General features: G+C 39.3%; 1 protein-coding gene across 1 annotated transcript in view; it reads left to right on the top strand.

Moving 5' to 3' along the window:
• lpp (LIM domain containing preferred translocation partner in lipoma) overlaps positions 1 to 16,805 on the top strand; it is a 196,704-nt gene that overhangs the window by 15,320 nt on the left and 164,579 nt on the right. Inside the window, exon 3 of the mRNA XM_085398739.1 lies at positions 13,626 to 13,670. The gene's annotated coding sequence lies outside the window, so the exon portion shown is untranslated. The remainder of the gene's footprint in view (positions 1 to 13,625; positions 13,671 to 16,805) is intronic.

Here is a 16,805-nt window from a genome sequence, read left to right as displayed (position 1 = left end):
TGCTGCCCTTTGTTTTTGAAATTCCCATCTTTTGTTCTATTGATTTTTCCTACTGGTTTATACTTTCTCAGTTTCTGGAACACAAAAGGGACTCGCTGAGGAGCAGGGACTTTTTTATGGAGGCATGAACCAGTAAAAAAAACAAAATTTTTTTTTTGATCAAACTATGAAGTTCCTGAAAGGGTTCCCACGGAAGTTCCTCTTTCCTAAAATGTTTTCTTGAGTCCAGTTTCAGACGTCAACATCAGCCTTTAATTCATATTTTCTCTGGCACGTCTGAGCAAGACTCTTTTTCTAGCCATGATTCCTTTTGTATGAAAACTGTTTCTATTAGTCTTATAATAAGACTTTAAGCAAGTGTAGCTTAGGGTGGTAAAATGGAACATAAAAACACTGGTGCCTATATAATAGACAGATGTCATTAATCTTATTCACATATATAAGTGATGGTCATGATACTCATATGATTCATCTTGATTCCCAAAGGGGGTGATGAAGGCTCAAAACGTGCTGGAAAGAATGACATGAATTAAAGAGCATTAAATCTTAACCTCCTGCCCCCTCCTCGTCTACTTCAAGGGCCTGCAGCTCAGAAAATATTCATAAAATGTGGGAGAATTTCTGCGCATTGCAGCGCAACAGAACAAGTTTTTGTTTCTGAGCAAGTTGAGGTGAGAAGTCCCGATTAGATTTTTCGTGGAGAGGAGCCATCGTCATAACAGTAAATATTTCACACAGTAAAGGACGAGAGGTGCCCCAATCGTTTAGGATCAGATGCCACTAAATGATTAATCTCAGATTAGACAGAAGCTCGAGGCTAATGGGACACTTTACACTTGCTTCGCACGCAGTGACAGATGCTGGCCTCTAAAGACCATCAAATTACTGAAGCATGCAGTTGGCAAAACACGGGGTTGTTAATGAGGTGCCAGAACATTTCAACTCCAAAACATAAAACAGATTGAAATGATGACAGGACGAAGAATTCAGATTTTACCTTTGTATGCTGTGAAACCAAGCGATTTGAAACGCTTATTATTAGCACTGTAAATGACCTGAAACTTTAACCAGATTCAGACTCATACATTTTGGAACTTTTTTTTTTTTTGTGTGTGTGTAAAAGTCTGTTGTTGCCCAGAAGTTGCCTTTTGTTCTCATAAAGTCAATGAGACTGGGGGAAATACCATAGCATAAACCTCTCTTTTGAGGTTGATTTAAAGTCGAGGAGGAACTGTAGACACGAGAGGAAGTGGTTGGTAAAACCTGATGTTTCAGAGTTTTGTGTTTGGAGTGGATTTCAGTGCTCTCTGCCAGTGTTTGAGAAGTTAAGGCAGTGCTTACAATGCTTAATTGACTGGGAAGAGTTGTGGTTTTCCATTACGTCAGGCTTGGTACAATTCCTAATCTTACTGTGTCATTTTAACTCTGACTGTGGTGTCAGCAGTTGAAGTTTTACCCCATCACTCCTTGAAAGAGCTGCATTTATCAGTCTCCAGTGCCCACTTGGCTCATTGGCAGGATTAATTGGCAACAAGTCCCCCGTGGTCCAGGAACGTAGTTACCTACTGACCCAAATCATTATCCTGACTGGAAGCCACTGTCTCCACTCCACCGGCTCACACCTGGGACTGAGTCTTCACGTAACCTCGCATTTGTCCCCGATGCACCCGTACATCACGACTTCAGTTTTCTGTATCTGCAAGAAACAGGCTGTGTATGCAAAACGGAGGCGTGACAGGTTATTCGTTACCCTCAAGGCCATTTTGTGGTACTTGTATGTAATGTTTTGGGATTAAGCAAATATATCTTCTGATTTTGACTTGTGATTTGGGGCTTATTCGTGTTAGCGTGGTAGCTTCTTTTCAGGAACTGATGTACTTAGATTTCAGGCCATATCTTTTGCAAACAGGGTTTTCCCCTATTTGCAACAGATATGAGGTGTTTGTTTGAAGCAAACAAAGCTCTATCAGCTGAAAAGGATGTTTGCTTTGACAGCACAGCTTTGACAGATTGGAAACGTGAGTGTCTGCTAAAGCTAGACAAACCCGTAATGAGTGTTGTTGTCCTAGCAGAATCATAAAAGTTTTACAGATGTAATTGTTTATTATTGTTTTCAAGAAAAGAAATGTGAGAAATTTGTAAAAGAGCCTGAAAGCATCTGAGTGAATAGATGACTGGTTGTCAACTGTTGAGATGACCTTTACCTGACATCCGTGGGAACATGAAGATCTCTCCATGATATGGATCCAAACAAACACATCCTAGAGAAAAAAACCCTGCTGAAGGACTTTCAGATATAGCAAACAATGACATTTATTTACTGTAAAATTATTAACATTAAAATCTGCAGAGAATAAAGTCTCATAAGTTATGTAAAATCAAACAGAAAGACAACAATAAACTCCCTAGCTAGAAATAAAATGCTACCTAGTATCCAATTTCATAATCGTTCAAAGCCAAACTTAATGGCCTTAATTTCCTCAGTGTACTATTTTTTTTGTGTGTGTAGATATTGTAGAATATGAAAATTTTAATACTATTTAAACTAGTGCTGTCAGCGTTAATCTCCTTAAAATGACGTTAACATCATAACCACATTAACGCGGCAAATCACCGTTAGCGAGTTATCGCAGATTGCCCTGTGCATGGGGCTGCACAGCGCTAATGAGCTAACCACGCTAATGCGTTGACAAGCTAACCGGGCTAACGCATTGGCGAGCTAACCGTGCTAATGTGTTGACGAGCTAACCACGCTAACGCGTTGACGCCGTGCAGCCCCACGCACGAGGCGATCCGCGCTAACTCGCTAACGGAGATTTGCCGCGTTAATGCGGTTATGGTGTTAACATCATTTTAACGAGATTAACGTTGACAGCACTAGTTTAAACATTTTAACAAGCTCACTTTGAAGTTCTAGTCCAACAATACAGTTAAAAAAATGAATAAATAAAAGAAAGAAGAAATGGCATCTAGAAAGTGACCTTTGCTGTGTATTTAAAAATCACCTCAATGGTAATTCTTTATTTTGTCTGGTAATAATACTGATTGAGCTTTATTGGATTCTGAAAAACGATATAGCAACAAACATATACATTTAAAATAAATGTATAATAAAATGCCATGGCTTAACTAAATGGAAAGCATTTATCCGCAGAAATAAGAGCAGTAATGTAACAAGGTTCAGACTCTAAAGTACCTTTAATGCTATTACAAGTATTTGGGAAGAGGTGGAGGGAACTTCCACGTATAACATAAAGAGAAAGCGTCTCTGTGGGTCCACATTTGCATTTACTTGCACCATTCCCATGTCAGATATAATACATGAGGGGTCAAAGGGTATGCTCTAAGTCTTAGTGAGTTGGCCTAGAATCCGCTTGGTTAATGGATTATCCAATTTTACATTATATACTGCTGCGTGCAATGCGAGTTTGGTAACAACGTGTGGCCTCCCACGGCGCTCACATAGAGCGCTTTCACGTAATATGGCTTTGTTGTTGTTTTAAGCTCCCTGATAGGTTTAAGCTCAGGGTGAAAGGGGGCCTTCTGTGTCAGGTCTGAGGTCACTTTTGTTATCATCAGACAGATCCAGTACATTAGAAGTATTCCCTAATCTCTTAAAACCCTCTGCTGGCCCAACTTTCATTTGTTGTAGAAGGATCAAATTAAAAAGAGCCATATTAACCAAAGCCCTAAATTTGTTTTGCCACTTTTCAGGGATTGCACTTGTTGGCCTCGAGCTCTAGTCTGTGTAAATGCAACTTTTTTCTGATGCTGATGATTAAAGTGTTGCGAAATAAGCCTTGGGCATTTTTCTAGTATCTAGAGTTTATCTCTAAGAAAAATGGTTATTTTCAAGTTTTGGTTTTAATAAATATGATGAGACATCAGTATTTGTTTACAACTAAACTTTTTTTTTTTTTCCGTCTCCTTTGTGGAACGTTAGTCTCGTGTGGTTGAACAGTGAGAAGGGACAGGGTTTCTCTGTTGACACAGAAAAAACTCTTCCCACTTCTTTCAGAGCAGTTAAGAGGACAAAGGTTTAAAAACAGTGAATATGACACCAGTGTTTGTAATTTGATGGACCATGGAGGTGTAGTACAAGCTGACCTAGAACATTTGATGACTCATCTAAATTCCCCCCCCCCCCCCCCCCAAACATTCAGTCATTTTTTGATATATTATGAAAATTTCCCTCTTATTTTAAAAAGTCCCATCACTGAAAGCCAGCACTGTCTGGCCCTTACTGTTTGCTTCTCAGGTTGCTATTGTGCCAGTTTTTTGACATCATTCAGCTGCTTGTGGCTCTCATCGCACGGTTGTATGGTCAGGCAGCATTTTTCCTTTTTATTTACAAATCCTTTGAAGCCGATGACACACAAATGCTTTCAGTGTTTGTTTGTTTTTTTTTGTGTGATTCTCACAGTGCTCTCAGCTACTCTAAATATTTGGATCAGCACAGCACTCATCACTGTCACTTCTCCCTGACTGACTCATCAAAAATAAGAAGGCTGGGATTTATGATATCGATACTGGCAACGATTTTGGAGGAGAAACTGATCCTGGCTGTCACTCATAAGCCAGTCTTTTATGATCTAACATTGAAGAAGATGTTTTTGTAACCTATAAACAGGAATAGCTGTGTTCTGGTTTCCTCTAGCATCCTCTTCGCTCAGTGTGGCTCTGAACAGACATCTGCATGCATGCCTTTTTTGTGGCTCCATAGTCTCGCCACTTAGACTGCATATTACAGCCCACCAACAATACATGTGACATTCAGGTGAACAGGAAAGACTACTTGTCCATGGTGTCTCCAAATAGCTGTGTTGATGTGTAAATGCCACGTAAGTTTTTGAGAGCCCTCATTATTTAGGTCTCGTCTAATCCCTTTTACTTAGTCATCAGTCACACGGCTTGGAGACCAGTTGGCATCCCCCCGGCAACCAGTAGTTGCAGAGAAAAATGTGTTTCCGTGGCTGTTTGGCAACTGGTTGCTGGAGTTTGTTGGTAATTGCTTGCGTAACATTGGTCACAGTGGATTATGTGGTGCAGCACCGAAATCCTGCTTGTGATTGCTTTAGCACATTGCTATGCTTGTCTGTAGTTAGTATAGAAGACCTGTCACTCTGTTTGCTTGCAAACACTTACAAACTACAAACTACTAGTGGTTCGAAAGTGACCAGTGCTACACAAACAGGAAATAAAAGTCATTTGCCTTCAAAGTAGAAGTTTCACCTTTTGAAATGTGTTTGTTATAACTGTTATTTTGAAGGTGAATGTTCTGCATTTGTGGTTTGTGTCACATTTTTCATGTTTCACTGCTGCTCCGTGGTTAGTGTTTTGCAGACATTTCAGTGTAAAATACAGGCGATTGTGGCAATCTACCTGCAACCAAAGCAAATGGTGTGAGATTTTTTCCCTTTGTCACTGAGGCCTCACACCTTACAGCAAATCAGTGGATCAACATTTCAGTGTGTGAACTGCTTTGACATAAAACATCAGATCTTAGCAAACGCTCTACTTTGCATGAAGCAAATCTAGTGTTTTTGTGTTATGTATATTTACATGTGGTTTTACTGAACATATTGGTTTTAAAAGGTCTTTGAGAGAGCCCTCCAGCTCCACAGATTTTCTCATTGGGACAGCTCTGAGCCCTCACAGATTTATCAGAGACGCATGTAAAAGTCTGAGAGTCTGTGATGGTGGACTTGGGACTGGTTTGTAGGGGCAAGTAGGGAACAGGAGGGAGGGACGTGCAGAGATGCAGTTTTCCATATGCAGCATGGTTGTTATTATATTCAGCGTCTAGGGTTTCTGTTTGAAACATGCAGGTATAATCAGGAGAACAAACCAGTTAGTAGGCAAACAACATATACAGGTAACAGAAAGCTGGGAAAGGCTGGTCCCTGCAAGGCAATATTAAACAGGCTAGGCAGGTGGGGGGATTAGGTAAAACTTGGTGGGGGCAACCTGTGGACAGGTGTGGAAAATTCCCGAAAGCAGAGTAGAACTATCCAGAAAACTCTGAGACTTTAGAATGTGTCTGTACCCGAAGATGCACTTATATACAGGTGTGACCAAAATTCCTTAAAGAAAATCTCAGTGTGAACGAACAGCGTGTGCATGTGAATTTGCAAGTGATGCAGACTGACATGAGCACAAACAATTTTTAACCTGCCGGCTCCGTAGCACAAAGTCCGTGCAGAGGAAGGCAAAGACCCGTTTAACTCGCAGTGAGCAAGCGGGTGTTGTCTGTCCCACCCTCGCCTAAATCAAAGAGACCGTTTTCGTCAGTGAGGAGGAGTCTGAAGTGGACCATCTAGTGTTGTGGAAGGGCAACTGTTGACAATGTGCTGACCTCATTGATGTTTCAAAACACACTCGCACACCAGAAGTGTTTTACTTTTACTTCTGCAACTCCGAGCTGCAGATGCAGCTCCCCTCATTTGTGCACCTTTATTGCCGAGATCAAAGGAAGTGACAAGCTCACTAAACAAAAGTCGAACTGGGTTACAAGGACAAGCAGTTAAAGTCATAAAGGCTGTAAACAAGATCACAGTTTAGTCTGATGATGTTGGCAGTAATCTGTAATTGCACAGGAACATTGTGTGTCCGCACAAATATGACAAATGCAGTTAATGTTAAACAGGAAGTGGGACAGTAATCTGTTGTAGACAGCTCGCGTTGTATTTTTCCTGGTACATTTTGTTTACTCTTCAAGGACCCAGCAAAAGGTTTGTATTTTTGAATTCTATCAGTGAACCTTTATGTAATTATACCACAAAATGTGCAATTACAAATTCAAACCTGGAGCTGAAGTCTGTAGTCTTATTTTTTTGGTCCACGTGAAGCTCTCACGAGCGGTTAACATGTCAGGTATAGAGCAAAGAAGCCACTTGTTTCCTTATCGAGGTTATTTTCCCTGCACTTGAGTCTGCCCTCGGGCCTATTCGTGCAAGCCCACTGGTCCTGAACTGTGCCTAGTTCAGAAAAGGGTGCCGTGCGCTAATTTAATCTGAACATGGCTTTCACTTTGCTCTAGTGCTGGAAAGAAGTGGTTATAAATACACCATAAAGCCCAGGAAAAAGGGCAAGGTGTTTACAGGGATATGTATTTTTCATTGCTTTGGCCTACCTTTTCGGGCTGTAAACATTAAGGCCCAATCAAGTTGTCCGTTGTAGGAGCACTTAGAAAGCATGTGTCCACAGAGGAAATGGACCCAGCTTCAGACCTGGCAGATCTGTGTGACAAGTTTGGGTCAGCTGTGCAACGTGAGCATTCATAAACATCACATACCCCGTTAAAAACAGCAAAGTGGTCCTGAATGCAGCTTGGAGTTGAAGGTTAGAACAAAGGTGATGCGTGTACAGTGTTTTTAAACTCTTTTAATTCTATCTGTCGTAACCTGATGGGGGAAAAAAAAGAGCTTTTCAGGACCTAAATTACTTTTCTTTGACAGATTGTGGCTCTTTAGAATTGTGTAAATGGTCTAATGTACTTGGATGATCAGTTCTGTTTGATAGGAAAGTGGTCTATCTGAACAGCTAATGGCTTTGATAATTTTAGCATTTAGCTCATTGTCTTTTTTCCTTGGAAAATACTTCAACCTAAGTTATCATAATGGATGTGGCATTGAGTGAAATTGCCTCATTTTATTAAGTTGCTATCAAAAAAAGATTGCACATTTCTTTGCCCATGTCTCTTTAATTTATTAGTGCAGCTTTGTTACTGCCTAGCTAAGAAAGAGGTTTTCAAACTACAGCAGAGTTGAAGGAGAGTTCAGAGTAGTACTAGGTGACAGTACAGTGGAGTACACAGGTAAGCAGGGGGAGAGAGTCAGGAATGACATGCAGTACATGGCCCACATGGACTGGAAGCCGGGTGCCTGCTTTCACAACCTGCTGAGCTATACCAAGTGGTTTTATTTGAATAATAATTTTGTTCTTGTAAACAAATGACAATAAGAAGCCAAAATAAGCAGTAAAACCTTTTTAAAAACCTTTCTTTTTTCCATTACAAAACGCTTATTTTATGTACAGATGGTTATGGTTTTTACCCCTCAGTGATAAAAGACTGATGGGTATTGTCGTCATCCTGTCAGCTGAGCAGGCAGGCACCCACGTTTGTGAGTGTGATAACTCAAGAAAGAAGTGATGTGGGAGCTTCAAATTGATACCAGACCTGTATCTACTAAAAACCTTCAAGTTTGAATATTGGTGACCTCGACCTCAAGGTCAAAGGGTCAAAGGCCAAGTTTTCTGAAAATCTTGTGAATGTAATAACTCAAATAAGACGACATAAGATTTTGAAATTCATACAACAGGTGCATCTACTTAGGTGGCTGAGAAATAAACCTCTATAAGATAAGATAAACCTTTATTAGTCCCACACGTGAGAAATTTTTTGTCACGGCAGAAAGTACAAGAGCACTACAAAATTAAGCAAAAAGTAAAGAAAGAGGTATTACTGGCTGCTGCCAGTATCTTTGAAAGTGGAATAGTCACCATTTTTGCCACAGGGGTCTGTTTTGGGTCCAACTCTGTTATCTTTATAACGCTGCCTTTGGGATCTATTTTCAGGAAATACAACATTCCCTTTCACTGTTATCCTGATGACATCCAAATTTACTTCCCCTTGAAACTGGATGTCTCCGTCCCAGTGCTGCCTCTGCTTAACTGTGCATGATGTTAAAAAACGGTCAACACATAATTGTATTGTTTCAGGAACTCATGCCCTTTTGGATAACTTGTCATCATTCCAACACTGTAAGAAATCTCTGAGTGTTTTTAGATAGCTCTTTTAAATTGGAGAAGCAAATGTCCAGTTTTTATCAGTTACATGAAATTGCCAAAGTGGAGCCTTATCTTCTTACTAAAGACCTAGAAAAACGCATTGATGCCTTCATCACCTCAAGGCTAGACTACTGCAATTCCCTTTTTTTATGGGTCTTCAACACTCACCTCTCCATAGCTTGCAGTTAGTCCAAAATGCTTTTTATAAGTCAAGTGCACCCCTTTCCTTCACAGTGGTGGATCTTTGCCCCAACCTAAAAGCCCAACCTCTGGTAATCAAAATTGATCTGGAAGAAGTAAAGATCATAAAGGAATCTCATAGTTCAACTTGTGGAAGAATCATTAACTGTGGTTTCTAACCCGGTTTATTTTTGGCACCTTGGGACTCCACCGCTTTTCCTGTCGCTGATGTGCAGGTCTCCCGAGGGACCAAATCTGCTGCCACCTGGGCTTCTTTGCGCCCCTATTGGCATCTACGCGCATCTTGCCGATGAGGACCATGGCCCAGCAGATACTAACTCCCCAAATGTCCCTGTGCCCCCCATCATGCCTAAGTAGTAATTGTGCTAAATTGAGTTGAGATGTGATGTGCGGTAACAGTGACAGGTGCATGCTGCTGTTGCTGTAGTTTGCCAGAGATCGATGTAGCATCGCACGGTGTAATTCAGAGGTCATGGACAACATGACATTTTCTTTCCCACCTCTTTGCTGCACTTTACTTGACAGAGTCATATCTCATAAAAAAAAAATCAATAATGCACATATTTTTAGATGTAGTATGATGTAAACTTTCCATGGTTAACATTGTTGACATATAAACCTACTGAAATCTGAAAAAAAAAGTCGTCCCTTTAAATTCATAACTTTTATTTTTACTTTAGAATCGGCGGTGTTCGGTTAAAGTTGCCTCATATACTCTCACAGTGAAAACAAGATCTACTGAAAAAAGCTAGTTGACACTTTTTAATGAAATAAATTGAACAATGAACAAAAAATGAACAATAACACAAATTGCATCTTCCAGGGCATTCTGGGAATTGTAGTTCAAAAAAGGTTGTTTTTTTTATTGTGCCTTCAATCCATCTTCTTCCACTTGTCTGTGTTTATTTGTAGAATATATCAACATATATCGGATAAAAATGTGTTATCGGTAGCTAAGCCTTTGTGCCATAATGTACAGCAGGTATTCTTTTTACTTTTCATGAAAGTGAAGTGTTTAAACAACTGCCACACACAATCACTCTATTTTTCCTTTTAGAGCTTTGTAATTGTGTGAGCATTAATTTTTTTCTTTGTTTTGTTATTTGTTTTTTAAAATTAGGATTATGTCTGAAAGCAGGTGTTTTCTTACAGTTCTAACAGTTATTTTGGAAAAGAAAAAATATGAGTCATATATGCCTGAGATTAGAAAAATGTGCTTGATAAGTTATCTGCTCGGGATTAACGGTGAGCTTCTTCCAGTGTAGCTGAGTGAAATCTCTGTCAGCACTGGCACAACATTTCTGTTAGACTGTCTCTGTGTTAGACACAAAATAGGTGAAAGCTGCCAAATTAGACCAAATTAGGTCTTATTCTAGCTCATAACCATGTATAGTAGTCATGACCTGAAAGCCTCACTTTTGAATATCATGAGACTTGTGTGCACGTTGTTAATGTAGACTTTAGGAAAATAGTCTTTCCCACACATAATTTTACTCAGGTGAAAGAATATAACTAAGTGTGAGAAAAACTAGAGCTTAGAGAAAAATCAAAACTAACTTTACAAAAGGGGACACACATTAGCAATTAATCCTTTTGAGAGAGAGAGAGAGAGAGAGAGAGAGAGAGAGAGAGAGAGAGAGAGAGAGAGAAATTCAACCATTCAATCCCAGATTGACTCACTTTTATTTTGAAAGCTAGTTTCACCAAACAAACTACTCCTGGTGTTTCCTGTCATGTGTTATGTTTTCAAGGTAGGTCACCACAGAGACACTTTAAAAATTAAAATCAAATCAAAAGGTACTTAGTAGATTTAAAGAAATAAATCCTATAAAATAGGTTTAATAATTAATTTAAGAATGTGTGCACACATATATATCCCCACCCCCCATTCCCAGCCCCATCATGAATACAATGTTTGGGAAACCGTAAAAGTTTGAGAGTAGTTTTAAAAAATTTCTTCTTGTACAGATTTGGAACAGCTGCTGTTTCCTACTGCTGCCTTACAGGCACAGAGCTCGTTCACTCTAACGTTGCTTTAAATTCTCTGAGTTGGCCAAGGTTGGCAACGGACGGCAACGCGCACACACACCCGTGAGCAACTCTATCCCGTGTTTTCCACGATTTCTGGCCAGATCACATTTTCTGCTCAGCTGGACATTTCCCCAGATGTCTGAGCACAGAACGTGCTGGACTCAGACACTCAAAGATCAATCAAATTTAGTGCCCAGGTCTCAGGCCCTCTACTACTCAGGAAAGCCTTCACAGCCATTGGTCAGACGTTGGCGCTAACGCTAGTCCAGGTTCTCTTTTTTTTTTTTTTACCTCAGGAAATCTGGATGTAGCCTCAAAAGTCTGTTTGTGTTACACACACACTCCTGTAAGCTTTGTGTGTGTGTGTGTGTGTGTGTGTGTGTGTGTGTGTGTGTGTGTGTGTGTGTGTGTGTGTGTGTGTGTCGAGCTGCAGAAAAATAATATTAGCACTTGCTAAACCACCCTGGGTAAATAAAGGTATAAATAAAGAATCCAAACCACAAAGCAGTGGCACGCAACTTAAGTTGATGGTAAGACAAGCAAACAGGAAGTGAGGAATATTTTCTAAACACTTAATAAGGTCCCAAGTTAGCTGTTACTTTCACAGTCAACATTGCGTGTGCAGATAGCACAGTAGTTATTGTGTGTGTGTGTGTGTGTGTGTGTGTGTGTGTGTGTGTGTGTGTGTGTGTCTGTGCAAAAAGGGTGGTCTTGATGGGGATACTTGGAGGAGAAAAGCTGAAGATGGTGTTATAAGAGAGTGGCTATTTTTCATTGTTTGGTATCTGTAGAAGAAAATAGGTCAGGGCGGTGAGCTCTGAAACATTCTGTCGGCATGCAGCTCAAAGATTCGAGAACAACAGATGAATTCTTTGCACTGGCACGGTGACAGAAGGCTAGCTCACACGTGCGTCAGTACTTCAGCAGATAAATTAGAAGGAAATATTGGAAAATACCTTTGTAATACACAATTTTGTGGATTGATATTTAAATGACTGATTGTCTGCTTTTTTGTTAGCGACTGGGGTTGGATGATTGGTAGAATATTTTCACATCTGTCAAAATCAGTCAGCAGGTTTTTGATTTGTTTTTTTTTTTTTAAAGGAATTTTTTCATTTGAATTTTTTTTTTTAATGTCCTTGTTGAGAATTCGTGAAATTGTACTCACAGCATTAGTTTTTTTGTTTTTCTTTAACATCCCATCAAATATTTCACTCTTGCTTGATGTCTAATGGTAATACTTATACATTGCTAGACGCAAAGTTGGTTAAATAATTTTTTTTACCATGTGAGCTTCTTTTTAATGTGGAAAGTTTCATAAATATGAACTAAAACATGCAGCAGACATCCATTATTTCACATATATTATTACATATTATTATGAAGTAGTTGCAGTTTGTCATGTTTATTTTCCCTTCTGGTGGAAGGTTTTCATAAATATAAAGCATGCAAGTTTAGTTGATGATAATGTGTGTATGGGGTGGGGGTGGGGGGGTTGTTTTTTATAAAATATACCAAGGTGCTCAGCAGTAAAACTCCTAATTAAAAGTGAAAAGTAAAACATTTTGGGGGATAAAATTACTGAGTACTTTTGTTTGCATTTTGAATAGGCTCAGATTGTCAGACTGCATGGAAAGACTCCAAAATAGAGCTTGTTCATCAACATTATTTCCCTGGAGAAACGTCCTCAGCACCTCATCTGCTGGTTACTTTCCATCCACGCCCGGCTGCAAAAAAAAAATAAAAAATCTCAAAATAGGAAGCATATGCTAGAACAAGGAACGCCACTTCAAGCAATACCCGTTCCTTAACATTAAGACGGCGTACAGAAACTGGAGTGAGGTTGAGAAAAGACCTAGTTGTCAATTGCTTGTTCTCAAAACACGCTACAATACTTGCAAAAACAGAAAAAGTAAGTGTGAAGGAGGCATGGATAACGATTCCCAAACTGGCGCCCACCAGTAATTATGATGCGAGTACAAAGAGATTTTTGCCATTCTGAAGGGAAAAGGGGAGTGTAGGTGTATTAATTCCTGTTCCTTCCTGCTTCCTCGACTTGGAAGTTCAGATTTAGAAAAATAGCCCCCCTCCCCTCCTTCAAAAGGAAAGAAAAAAACAAGAACTGTCACATTGACTGACGCCAATCGTATGTAGCATCTGTGTTCCCACTACTGCTCCCTATAGTATATGCCACACTGTGGCAATGTGGGAAACTGACACTGTCAATTTATCAGAACAAAAGCATTCCTCAGCAAGAGAAATACACATCTTTGGGCCCTGGAGACAAAAATCATTCCACCCCCACCCTTACCTGCATCTAAACAGAATGTAGGACATTCACAACACCAGAAATAGAAATTTCAGTCACAATTATCATTTTTGAATTTATCCCCTGCAGTCAAAAGTTAGCGTTTAACTTGAGGAGTTAGAGAGAGACTTTAATGCCAACTTTTTAAAAGTAAACAGCTGCATGAAAGGCGATGTGGATGGATTCAAAATTGGACCATTTCAGTTTATTTCTTCAGATCTTTTCTTCTTGAAATGATTATTTATTATTTGCGACAAACTTGTTTTTATTTATGAGGTGTTTGTTGTTTTTTCAGGTGTCTGATCCTGTAGCCCCCGCCATCACTTTGTGTCAAATTTGGGTAAGTACCCGACCTAATTTTAACTCCTCTTCCTCCTCTTCTAATGTGTTCACGGACCAGACAGGCTTCCATGAACGCTGGATGTGTTTCCATGCAAAGTCTGGTTTTATTTCTTTTATTACCATACTTTAGGTCGGGCATCTTACATGCATATCTACAGGAAAACTAATGCGATGCTTGATTGGTAGAGGTAGTTAATGCGGAGTGGCCCTTTTTGGTTTTCCTGTTTAGACATTGAACCAAAAGCCATCTTACCTTTGTTTGTTTCTTTTATAATCAGGATGTACATCAGGATGTATGTTGTGATGAATAAGTAGGATGCACATGTAACTCGGTGAGTTCTGTGTTTGTCACACGTACACCAAATTTGGAGGTAGGAAATTTTAAAACATGTACATTTATGATTAAATAATTTGCAGTTTTTTTCAATAAATGTGTAACAAATTCTTGTTTATTAGTTACAGATACTTGTGTATTATTCAAGGTATTTGCGTCATTGAAAATTGGCTTAAGGGTGTTCCCGTGATGCAGTCTTAATTTAGTTAGTTAGCCTCGGTGAGGAGAAAACAGATCATGTGTTTTAGATACCAAATGTGGGGAAAAAGCGGGCTCCTTTTAAAAAAAAAAAAAGTGGAACTTTGTCTAGTTTTCCACTACACAGAAAGACCACAAGCCTTCAGCTCCTGTGTGCTCCTATTGTCCTGCTCTGAGCCAAACCCTGCATAGGAATTTATTTGTGATCGATTCTGATCTACAGCGAGGTTACATAGATAGATGTCGTGACTTTCGACTGCATTACTTCAGCCTGAAAACAACGGTCACGTGACTCACTGTGGTGTTGTAAACAGCAATAAAAACATCAGTAAAATTATGAAATTACCTTAATTTTACCCATCCAGATCATCATGCTTTGTGTTGTTACAGTCTCCATACTACATACTTCATTATGTAATTATTTTTTTAAAGAATTCATTTTTGCTAATAATGTGCACAATTGCGTTGAATTAATTTTTAGGTGCATGAAAATGTTGAAATTGTGTGAATTTAATTTTGTACGTTTAAACAATGTAGAATTTGATCATTGGGTCCTTAATGCAAGGAGTCTTCACCCTGATATTAAGGTTTGATAAAATTCTTATGCCACAGGAATTTTATCTGATGTTCTCTCGTATATCCTCATGACCACACACGTCTTGAGGGAATTTCTTCACATCAGTTCACTTGATGTCAACAATGAACTGATAGATTTTGGTGATAAAAATACAACAACATGACTCCATGATGAAGGATTCAGTATTCACGTGGGACATCAGTTACCGAATACCTCACTGCTTTCCAAATTATTATGCAAATAAGATTTTAACATCATAAATATTCAGTTTTTTTTTTCCAGTTAAACTCAATGACGGTATTGTGTCTCAGGCCTCTTAGGATCACTGATATATTCATAATTAGTGATGTCATAATTAGTTTGCTAGGTGAGCCCAATCAAAGGGAGCCTAGCATGCCACATATTTCAAACAACATCAGAAAGAAAAAGGATCTCCCTGTCGCAGAAAAGTGTCAGATGCAGTGCAGTGCCTTGGACAAGGCATGAAAGCATTAGATATTTCACAAAAAGTTTAGCGTAATCATCGTACCGTGAATGAATTTGTGGCTGATTCGGAGCACAGAAGGGTTTGTGCAGGTAAAGGCATAATGAGGACTGTTTCTGCCAGACAACTTCATCGGATTAAGAGAGCAGCTGCTAAAACGGCATTACAAAGCAGCGAACAGGTATTTGAAGTAGCTGGTGCCTCTGGAGTCCCATGAAACTGAAGATGTAGGATCGTGTAGTTGTGCATAAACCTGACATTTGGCCATCTCTAAAAAATACAAGCAGAAACAGCTGCAATGGGCCCAGAAATACATGAAGATTATTTTCAAACAGTCTTGTTTACTGATGAGTGCCGTGTAACCCTGGATGGTCCCGATGGATGGAGTAGTGGATAGTTGGTGGATGACCAGCGTGTCCCAACGAGGCTGCGGCATCAGCAAGGCGGTGGCGGAGTCATGTTTTGGGACTGAATCATGGGGAGAGAGCTGCTAGGCCCCTGTAGGGGTGTGAAAATAACCTCATCAAAGTATGTAGTGTTTCTGACTGAACACTTTCTTCAATGGTACAAAAAGAACTGTGCCTTCCGTAGCTAAATTATCTTTATGCATGATAATGCACCACCTCATGCTGCAAATAATACCTCTGTGGCATTGGCTGCTGTGGGCATGAAAGGATAGAAACTCATGATGTGACCCCCATCCTTTCCTCACCTCACCCCTATTGAGAACCTTTGCAGTATCCTCAAGCAAAAGATCGATGAGGTTCAGAGGCAGTTTACATCAAAACAGCAGCTGTGGGAGAAATATTCTAACATCGTGCAAAGAAATTCAAGCAGAAAATGTTCAAAACCTCACAAATTTAATGGATGCAAGAATTGTGAATGTTAAATGAAAGAAGGGGTCTTATATTAACCTGTAACTTGGCCTGTTAGGATGTTTTTAACTGAAATAACTTTTGTTTTCTTCTAATGCTGCAAATTCAACAAATTACCATTTTCAGTTCTTTACAACAATACATTTTTCAAAACTCTTGTGGATAATAATTTGAAACAGTGTAAATAAGATTTGAATTGTGCTCTAAAATATTTTTTTTCATTACCTCTAACGGGTGGAGGCAGATGGTTGCCCTTCCTCGAGCCTAGTTCTGTTAGTTCCTTCCTGTTAAGTACTTCCTTTCCACTCTTGCCAAGTTCTTGCTCATAGGGGTTTGTCTAATTCCTGGGCTTTTCTCTGTATTATTATAGGGTCTTTACCTTATAATATAAATTGCCTTGAGGTAATTGCTGTTGTGAATTGTTGCTATATAAATAATATTAAATAGAATTTAATTTAATTAAATGGCCAACTATATTCCTCTTTCTGATCTCTAGTTAACATCCTTCTTTGGATTGTGATCTTTTTGTGGAAATGTGTTTCAAATTTGGCAAAAGTGCTCTGACTGAGAGAGAGGTCAAGGAAAAAGGTAATTTTGACCTCAAGAAATGTTTTTTGTTGATGTTTTTGTGACCTATCTTGAGTAGGGTGGGTATCATTTAGGTT

This window comes from Rhamphochromis longiceps, linkage group LG23 (genome assembly GCF_057381845.1).
Source record: "Rhamphochromis longiceps isolate RC_006_pf linkage group LG23, R_longiceps_female_GT1.1, whole genome shotgun sequence".
NCBI classification, from domain to species: Eukaryota; Metazoa; Chordata; class Actinopteri; order Cichliformes; family Cichlidae; genus Rhamphochromis; species Rhamphochromis longiceps.
This window is presented reverse-complemented; position numbering and strand designations above follow the sequence as displayed.